Source organism: Amblyomma mixtum, chromosome 2 (assembly GCF_055824585.1).
Source record: "Amblyomma mixtum isolate Tamu chromosome 2, ASM5582458v1, whole genome shotgun sequence".
Lineage (NCBI taxonomy): Eukaryota > Metazoa > Arthropoda > Arachnida > Ixodida > Ixodidae > Amblyomma > Amblyomma mixtum.
Genome location: NC_143013.1, coordinates 107,576,298 through 107,586,030, shown reverse-complemented (window position 1 = coordinate 107,586,030; position 9,733 = coordinate 107,576,298). Strand labels below are relative to the sequence as shown.

The window sequence follows — 9,733 nt, the reverse complement described above, 5'->3', positions numbered from 1 at the left end:
CAACCTGCTCCGCGGCTCTTCTCAACAGGCTGATGGTATGGCTGCATTTTCGGCTGCTCTGCAGCCACATGCCTAGGATTCGTACCATGTTCTGTTCTTGGATCAGTTGCCCCTCTAGAACTACTTCCAGCGAGGCTTTGGTAGGATTTCTTCCGATCCTGATGATTTCCGACTTCTCCGTCGAACATCTGAGGCCTCTCTCCCAGACGTAGGTCTCTACGCAGGTCGCAGCTTCTTGTAGTCTGTCTTGCTTCTCCCCTAACGATCCTTGGGTGACCCACACCGTGATGTCGTCGGCATATATCGCGTGTTGGATGCCCGGGATTTCCTTGAGTCGTCTTGCTAGCCCGATCATCGCCATATTGAACAGGACGGGCGATATCACGGAGCCTTGGGGTGTTCCTTTGCAAGGCGTGGTGAAGACGTCGCTTCTCAGCTCGCCTAGTCCCACGGTCGCTGTTCTGTCGCTCAGGAAGGCCCTGATGTAGTCGTGGGTTCTTCCCCCGCAGTTGGTGTTGTTGATGCCTTCCATTATGGCGGCGTGGCTCACGTTGTCGAAGGCTCCCTTTATGTCGAGGGCCATGACAACGTTTTCGCCACTTCTCGGCATTTTCTCGAGTACTTCCTCCTTGAGTTGGAATAGTACGTCCTGCGTAGACAGGTGGGCTCTGAACCCGTACATGCTGTCTGGGTACAGTTGGTTCTTCTCTAGGTGCGACTGGATCCTTTTTGTGATTACTTTCTCGTACATCTTGCCCAGGCACGACGTGAGGGAGATCGGCCTGAGGTTCTCGACCTGGAGTTTCTTGCCTGGCTTCGGGATCATTACCACTACCGCGTGTTTCCACTCGGCCGGCACTGTTCCTTCTTGCCAGAGCTTGTTGAAGTAGGCTGTGAGCTGATCTATGGCTCCATCGCTGAGGTTTCTTATGAGCGAGTTCTTGATTCTGTCCGCCCCCGCTGCTGTGTTTTTTGTTGCCGACCTGATCGCCTCGACGACTTCCTCTCTCGTTATGGGCCGATCCATGGTTGGATTCTCTTCGCCCTGGTACTCTTCTTGGTAGCTTTCGACCTGGTCTCTGCCGTAGCATTTGACCCGGACTTCCTCGAGTAGCTGTTCGTCCGTGCCCGTGTACTGGCGCACCAGCCTCTGAATCGATTTGCCGCTTTCTGATTTGTTCTTGCTCGGGTCCATGAGGGCCCTGAGGATCTGCCACGTCCTGGCCGTGCTGAGGGTGCCGTTCAGCGCGTTCCTGAATTGCTGCCATCCTTGCCTAGCCAGCTGCGTTGCATACTCCTCCGCTTGTTTAGTTATTTCGGCAATTTTAATCTTTAGCTTCCTATTGAACTTCTGTCTTTTCCAATGCTTGGTGAGCCCGCGTCTCGCCTCCCATAGCTTGAGGAGCCGCTTGTCCACCTCCGGAGTTTGTTCGGTTCTATCCACCTCTTTAGTATAGAGTTCTTGGATCTGTCTGAGTTGCTGGCTCCACTCCTCCGCAGATACAATGTCGCCCTTGATCTGCTTGCAGTGTGCTCTGAAGGCGTCCCAGTCCGTTAGGCGGACCTTGCCTATTTTCCGCTTGATATTGTTTGCGGTTGTGCTGATCCTTATTATGTGGTGGTCGCTTCCAAGGTTCTCGAGCAGGTTCTCCCATTCTGCTTGTCTAGCGCCCCTTACGAAGGTTAAGTCAGGGCACGTGTCTGGACTGACGCTGTTCCCCTGTCTAGTTGGGTGATGTTCGTCGGTTAGCAATTCGCACTCTGCCTGTTCTGCTGCAGCGCAAATGCCACGTCCCTTCTTGTCGTCTTTATTGTAGCCCCACCTCGGGCTCTTGGCGTTGAAATCACCTGCTATTACTAGGGTGTTGTTCCCCGCTAACTTTTTCGCCTCCGTAAAGAGCCTAATAAAGTCCCCATCTTTCTGTCTGGGCGGGCTGTATAGGTTTATAATATAAGTGCTTTTAGATCGTGCTTTCTTTTTGGGGATTATCTCCGTGATCACGTGTTCGATCCGGGTGTCCTCTATTTCGTTATGTGCTATGGCTACTACTTGTTTGCTAATGAGAGTTGCCGTACGGCCATTTTCCTGACACGTGTAGCCCCTAAGCGTAGGGGTGCAGTTTGTTTCCTGTAGCATAATTACGTCTGGTGGGGTTCCTCTGGCATAGATGAATTGCTGCAGGAGGCCTTGTTTTTGCCTGTACCCCCTGCAGTTCCACTGCCACAGCTCTAATTGTTGGAGGCGTTCTGCCATGATGGGTTACCATTATTTGCGTTGGGGGTTTCTGTGCCGAACCTGCGTTCGTTAAGTAGTCTGTCTCTAGCATCATTGGTTATTCTCTGTGTGTTTTGGCTCTTGATGTGCGTCCTGACATTCTGTTCTAACAGGGCAAACTTTTGTTGTCCCTGCTGCATTTCGCTTTTTAACTGCTGCATCTGCTCTTGCATCTGCCTCTGCATGTTCATCATGAAGGTTTTAAGCTCATCGTTGGAGGTCCCTCCCTCGTGGTGTTGTTGCCCCGTCTCCATCGCCCTAGGCGGTGGGGTCTGAGTCCTAGGCGGTGCATAGCCTGTCCTCGATTCACGTAGTTCTCTGATTACCTCGCTTAGCTGCTTCCTAAGCTGCTCAAGTTCACGTTTAAGTGTCTTATTTTCCTCCGCTAGCTGTTTCTCGCGTGCGGTTTGTGTGTTGTTTGTGTTCGAGTGCGGAGCAAAGAGTGATTTGGGAGGGCCGTCTCCCCAGCTCACCTTAACGCCGCCGCTCTTCTTCTTTTGCTGTTGCTGCCCTTGCGTCTGCTTCTGCTGTTGCTTGCCGTTGCTGCCCAAGGGTGGGAAGGACTCGTCCCTTTCGGATCCCCGGCTCTGGCTCCGGTTCCGGCTGCCCCCGCGGCTGCTCCGGCCCGACTCCTGACTCTCGTCACGGAGCCATCTTGGTTTTCTTCACCGGCTGCGGCCCCGGCTACGGCGTTGCTGCTGCAGGGGGCCCCACCGCAGCTCGCTCGCCGACTTGAGTCGCTGTTTGCAGTCTCTCGTGCCCGCCACGTGGTCGCCGCCACACAGCAGGCATTTGGGTGTGCATTGGTGGTCTGCCGCCGGGTTCTGGAGTCCGCACTGTCTGCAGGCCCTAGTCTCCGGATTCGGGCAGACGTCCATTCGGTGCCCCTGTTGGCCGCAGGTGTAGCATACCTGCCTCGTGGGCCGGTACGGGTAGCACCAAAATTCTCCGCTGTGGTAGAGAACTTGCTTCGGGAGGGTGGGGCCGTCGAAGGTGATGATGGCCGTGCTGGATCTCCCGAGCATTCTGGCTGTTAGGATCTTCACGCCTTGCGTGCGAACTCTGAGGCTTGCCTTGAGTTCCTCGGGCGAAGTCTCCGGATCCACTCCGTGGATCACCCCACGTAGCGTGCCTTCCGGCGCCGCCACGTGTGCGTTTACGGCGTAGTTCTTGCCTCCGAAGCTGAGCTGCTTGATGCGCATAATCTTCTTGGCCGCTTCTTCGTTGCTGGTGCTCACAATTATGATGTTTGATCCATTGCGCAGCCGGATGATCAGGTCTTCTTCCTTACATCCCCGCTCGGTAGCCGCGACTACCGCCCGCGCCACGTGGTGTTGGTGCAAGTCTCTGACTGCGAGTCCTCTCGGCCGGAGGACGATTTTAAAGTCGTCTCTGGGGAGCGGAGGCAGGCGTCGCCTCGGCGCTCCCTCCCTCTCCTTCTTCTCCGCCGCAGCTGGCGCGCCAGCTGCGTTCTTCGTCGCCCCTGAAGAAGGCGCGCAATCTAGGCCGTTTCCCTCCAAAACTTGCTGCTTGCCGCCGCCATCTTGGCGTTTACTTTGTTGTTGTTGTTGTTGTTGTCCTCTAGAAAATGGCGCATACCCACTGCGGGGGATTGGCCAAGACACAGGCGGCAACTGATAGGTGTACAAAATGTTAAACAAGAAAATAATGGTGGGGAAAAATAAAATAATCATGATAATAATAGCAATTAGGAAATAAATGAAAGGATCTCAGATGTGTAATTGAAATAGGCTAAACAAATGCTGTGAGATCGGTGACTGAAATAGAGAACGGGGCTAAATATTCCACGTTTCAGAAAGCTTTCATTCCAGAGAAATATTGATCATGAGAAAGAGCACAGCTTAAGACGGCAGCCGTTTAGTGTCTGTAAGGAAGTTTTGCATGGCGGAGAGCACATTCCAGTTGCTGTGCCCAAGGGAGGAAGCCCCAAGAGACAGAGCAACCCCAGCTGACAGACTTAGACCAAGCTGTCGTAACGGAAGCTCCAGCAGGCGGCTCCGTAAAGAGGAGAAACGGCGGCAGGTCAACAAGAAATGATCTATCGTTTCGGGTTCTCCGCAGAACGGGCACAATGGGGAGACCGCCAGACCAGATCTATAAAGGTAGAAGTTTAAAAGAGGCACGCGACAACGTAGACGCGTGAAGGAAACCTCAAGCTTGCGTGATCGCCATCCTTTACTGCACCACGGGTAAAGGAGATGCCGGAATTCGGGAGAGGAGGTCAGAGCTGATGCTGCGAATTCTTTCAAGAGCAGATACCTGCGAAACCTGGCCGCGGTAATATATGCGCTGGGTGGAAGCACAGATACGACTGGGCCTTGAAGAGATGCCTTCGCCAGGGTATCAGCAACCTCATTCAAATGGATTCCTCTGTGCCCAGGCACCCAGACCAACCGCAATGAACACACGTGGGGTGGAACCAAGCATTTGAGTAACCGAAGTGCCTGAGATGTTGTAGGCGCGGTGAGAGAGGAACACAACGATAATGAATCTGTCATAATTATGACAGAAGACAAGGAGCTGTTTAATTTGCGCAACGCTAAGACTACTGCTAGAAATTCGGCCAAATAAATAGGGGTGTAATCGGGAAGGCGGAGTGAGAATGACCAGTCAAGGGAGATGGAGAAAATGCCAACACCGGCCTTTTCTTCACACTGTGAGGCGTCTGTCGCTATGAGCACATGAGATTTAAAGCACAGCAGGTAATCCTGCAATAAACCGCTGAGCAAATGAAAAGGCATTAACTTTGCATGTTTTGGAAAGATGTCATCGAAGACAATCTGAATAGATGAGTTGGCGCATACCGGACGGATGTCCGAAATGCGGACGTTTAAGGGGTCCAGGAGGGATTGCACCAAACATATCTGAGGGGTATGGAAACGAGACCAGGTTTCGTTGAAAAATAGCCTAGGCTGACGAAGGAAGATCAAATTGGAGGCATGGAGCGAAGAATCGCACATTCTTACGAACGTTTTCACCGTTAAGAGCCGAAATCTAGAAGTCAATGATGGAGTACGCGCTTCCAGGTACAAAACGGAATTCGCCACAAATTTTGGAAGGCCCAAACAAAGGCGCAACGCCTCCCGCTCCAAGAGAATCAAGGGGCGAAGTTTATACGCTGGTGCACCAGAGAATAAAACACAGCCGAACTCTAAGACTGGACGGACGTACATTCTATAAATCATAAGAAGTGAGTGCCTTCTCATGCCAGAACGAACACTGCTCAGCCTGCGCAGCATACCGACTGCTCGGACTCCTTTCACAGTGATCTGCTCGATATGGGCCCCCCAGGAAAGAGAAGGATCATAAATTACTCCGAGGTATTTGACACTTTGCACTTTAGGAATTACATGGTTCCGGTAAACAATAGAGATATTAACTGGACGAGAGAGCGGAAAAACCAATAAAGCACATTTATTGACATTAAGGGACAGATTAATATCTCCTAACCATTGGTCTAGGGCATTCAGGTAGGACTGTAAGGACTGGTACAAAGAGGAAATGTCGTTCTCTGAAGCAAAAAAGGCGATGTCATCAGCATACACATAAGTGGACACCTGAGGACTGCAGGGAATACTGCTGAGTAAGATGTTAAAAAGTACAGGGGAGAGGACCGCCCCTTGGGGCACTCCTCTCGCTTGTCGAAATTTGCTTGATGAAACACCGTTCTGAAAGCAGTAAAATTCCCTGTCAGCAAGGAATTCAGCAACCCAAGCCACAAAGTATCTCGGAAGTCCTACTGCCTGCAGTCTTTGCAAGAGCGTCTTGTGCTCAACGCTGTCATAGGCTTTAGATACATCTAAAGTAACAAGCGCTGCGTATTGGTTTCGGCGCCGAGCTAACTGTATGCGGCTCTCCAGATCGGTATGGGCACACCATATAGAGCATCCTGGTCTGAAACCAATCTGGCAAGGGTTCAACAACCCAGTCTCTGAAATAACAGACATTATTCTATCATGCAACACCCTCTCAATTAACTTAACGAGATTCGAAGTTAAAGAAATTGGCCTTATATTGTCTAACACATAACCATCTCCCTGCTTTTTAAGCAACGGGATAATCTTTGCTAAACGCCACTCATTTGGAATCCATAGCCCCTTAAGAGAGTAATTTATAAGCGCCAGTAAGTCAGTGGGAGATTCCTCGAACAAAATTTTAATCATAGAAGAAGTCACACCATCAGGGCCAGGGCCACGGGTGGAAGGCGGGATACAGTGTTCGAGAGCTCAGTGAGGGTGACCTCCTCGAAATCGTCCAAAGTGGCAAGAAATCTCTGAGGAGAAGGAAGAAGAGCCGTAAACCGGCGCTCAAGACCTCTGCCTATCTCTTCCAGGGACTGTGCAAGTTCAGCCGGTGACTGAACTAGGGAGACAGCGTTCATGGTGGACGAGATTAGTTTCCTGGATTTTAGGTAATTGAATAAAGCGCGCCTATTACCAGATTTTGAAAGGAATTCGTAGCGTTCAGTATCGTGCAACTCCTTTGCACGAGATACGGTGCGCTTAAACGTAGCTGCAACGAACTTATAATCGATCCAGTTTTTGGGACACTGATTATGGAGAAGTTTCTTCCAAGCAGCCTTTCGGCGCCTATAATCGCGAGCGCACTCTGCGTTCCACCAAAGGCACGGCGATGTTCCCTTATGTGCCTGAACCAAGAACTTCGATTTTTTACGAGCTCCATCCAAAATTGAACAAATGCGGATGGCATTATCTCCACTGTTTGAATGAGATAATTCCTGAAGGTCTGCTTTGAGGGCATTTTTAAAACTGTCGTAATTTATGAACGTGCGCCGTGTGCTGTTAGGAGAGGTCAACTGGCACATAACTTGGAAGCTGATCGGAAGGTGATCACTATTGGAGGCACAGTCAACTGGCGCCCAAGAGGACACAGTTATTCCGGGGGAAGAAAATGACAAGTCTAACGCTGAGCGAACCTGACCACGGACAAATGTGGGGAGACCCTAATTTAAACATATGAGGTTATTCACACAAGCCCAGTCCCATAAGAGCGTACCGCAGCGATCTGTACGAAACCCCCACGAAACATGATGCGAGTCTCCAACAATTAAAACCTGTTTCGTGCAACTAGATAAAAACGAGTCAAGAGGCCGAACGTCATGCACACCTGTTGGAAAATATACATTAGCCAGAGTGAGTGGCTGATATCCAGGAATATTGAGATCAAGTGCCTGAATTTCGCACTGCCTGTCCATATATTCAAATGACACAGTTGCCCTGTGGCAAAATTTTGTGGATACGAACAATAGCAACCCACCACCTCTTGAGGGCCGGTCAAGCCTGAAAGAACGATAATTTTGTAAATTGTACCGAGAATCTTTAGAGAGCCACGTTTCCTGAAGAGCAATTAAATCTGGACTTAATTTACTGATTAAACAAACTAAATCTGTTGAAGCAGAAAGAATAGACCGGCAGTTCCACTGCAACACCTTCAACGACCCTATGTCGCCGAAAGGGCCGCAGCGGAGACCGCCTGATCCAAAATGCTGCCTTTGGGTGTAGATCTAGGGTGATTCTTTTTATTCTTCGACTGAGAGCAAGACGGACTAGCACCACCTATCGGAGACGCACTGCGCTTTTGAGCACGCATCTCAGTCTCCATATCAACGCACTCTTCAGATGAGAGTTCTGTCTCACTGTGATGTGAATAACTGGTTGTAGGGATAGACGAAGGCTGTGATTGAGTCTGACTCAGTGGATTGGAAGTCACGGGCACAGAAGGTTGGAGAGGTGCAACCAATGGAGAAGTGATTGTGCCACAAAGGGGGGCAATAGAAGCTTGCAATAAAGTTTCTTCGACATGGCGACTATCCAGTCTTCTTTTTCTCTGTCGATTCCGCTTACTTGTGAGCGTTGGATCGGTGAGGTGCTGCTTCCCGGGGCTTGGATCCCTGCTGCAGCGAGGCCGTCTCGGTCTTGCTGCATGTGGGCCACTTCGATGGTGTCGTGGAAGTCTTCTTCCATGTTTTCCTGGGATTCAGCCGAAAATCTTGTCGGTCCTAAGGTCACGGGTTGGTCGTAGCTCGGATTTCTCGTTCGGGACATCGCTCCGATGCGTCTTCACCGCGGGCCGAAGCCGGGAAGGCCGCGGAGCCCCGTACTTAACGCCTTGCCGACCACGTGGGAACTTCAAATGCCGATAACATCCGAAAAAATAGACCCACCGGCTTGAAATTGGTATCCTCGTGGTCCTCTTCACTTCCGACGTCGATTCCGACCAAAATTTCGGTCGTCCGATGGGATTAACCGGGTCAAAGGACCCCGAAATCACGGAGCGCATGTGAGGCACGTCCGCACTCTTCGGCGAACGCAGCGTTCCAGAAACGCGGCGCTGAAACCAGAGGCCGTCATCGTTCATTGTGTTCGTTGGCGTTGGCAACGTTTTACACTCCTATCTTTAAGGAAAGGAAGACGAGCGCGCGCGACGAGGCACACCAGATGAGCACCGTACGACATTACTGCTCCTCGCGCATGCGCAGCACGGCTCTCCAAGAGCCACGCCAAAGTGCTCAACCTGGGCCAGCGGCACAACAGGAAAAAACGAGCCCATAATGTCCACCACACGGTCGGCGACTATTCTTACATACGTGAAAAAAAGGCCACTGTTATATTATACAGAGCAGGCTGTGAGCAGCGCCAAGAATACTCAACAGTTACATAACCGGCTCGAAACGACCACATTACATGCTATCATTAAAAAGAAACAACCAGAGCTGTAGCGAGCATAAATCACATGGAACCGTGCGATTTAAAAAAGCAATAAAAGAAATCGTTTAGCAATAATTGCCGACATTTTGATCAAGTATCTACGTTGGAATGTTCGTTGAATTTTCTTACCACGCGATGTTTGCTTTCTACGAAGGCTACCCGGAGTACCTGCCAGGCGTTCTAGAACTTAAAATCGCGGAGCTGTAAAAGTGCAACAAATCCAGTAATTTTCCCACATCTCGGTGGACACCCGAAGCGCGCCGTAAGAGAAGAGAGAAAATTGGGAGCGAAACAGGAAGAAGTGAAAGAGGTGCCGTAGTGGAAGGCTCCCAAAAAATTTCGACCACCTGGGGATCTTTAACGTGCACTGACATCGCACAGCACACGGTCGCCTTTTAGCTTCGCGTCCTTCGAAACGGGGCCTCCACGCCTGGGTTCGAACCTGGGAACTCCGGCTCATTAACCGAGCTCCCTAAGCACTGAGCCACCGCCGCGGGTAGAGAGAGACGACTTTATTCACACCGACATGGGACTCGGGGCAGGGGCTCAGCCAGAGGAAGGGTCTCCCCCTTGCCTGCCCTCCTGCGCTGTGACCGCAGAGAAGGTCTTAAAGGAAGCCTCCTCCGCCAGGCGTGGGATGATCTTTTGTACATCCGCATTTGGGCTGCGGATGTACGACTCCTAGGCAACTTGATCAAGGGGAGCAGTC

The 9,733-nt window shown here is 51.1% G+C and overlaps 1 pseudogene; it reads right to left on the bottom strand.

The window, feature by feature from the left end:
• Positions 1 to 1,673: 1,673 nt before the first annotated feature.
• Positions 1,674 to 8,452, bottom strand: LOC149360493 (uncharacterized; annotated as a pseudogene).
• Positions 8,453 to 9,733: the final 1,281 nt, after the last annotated feature.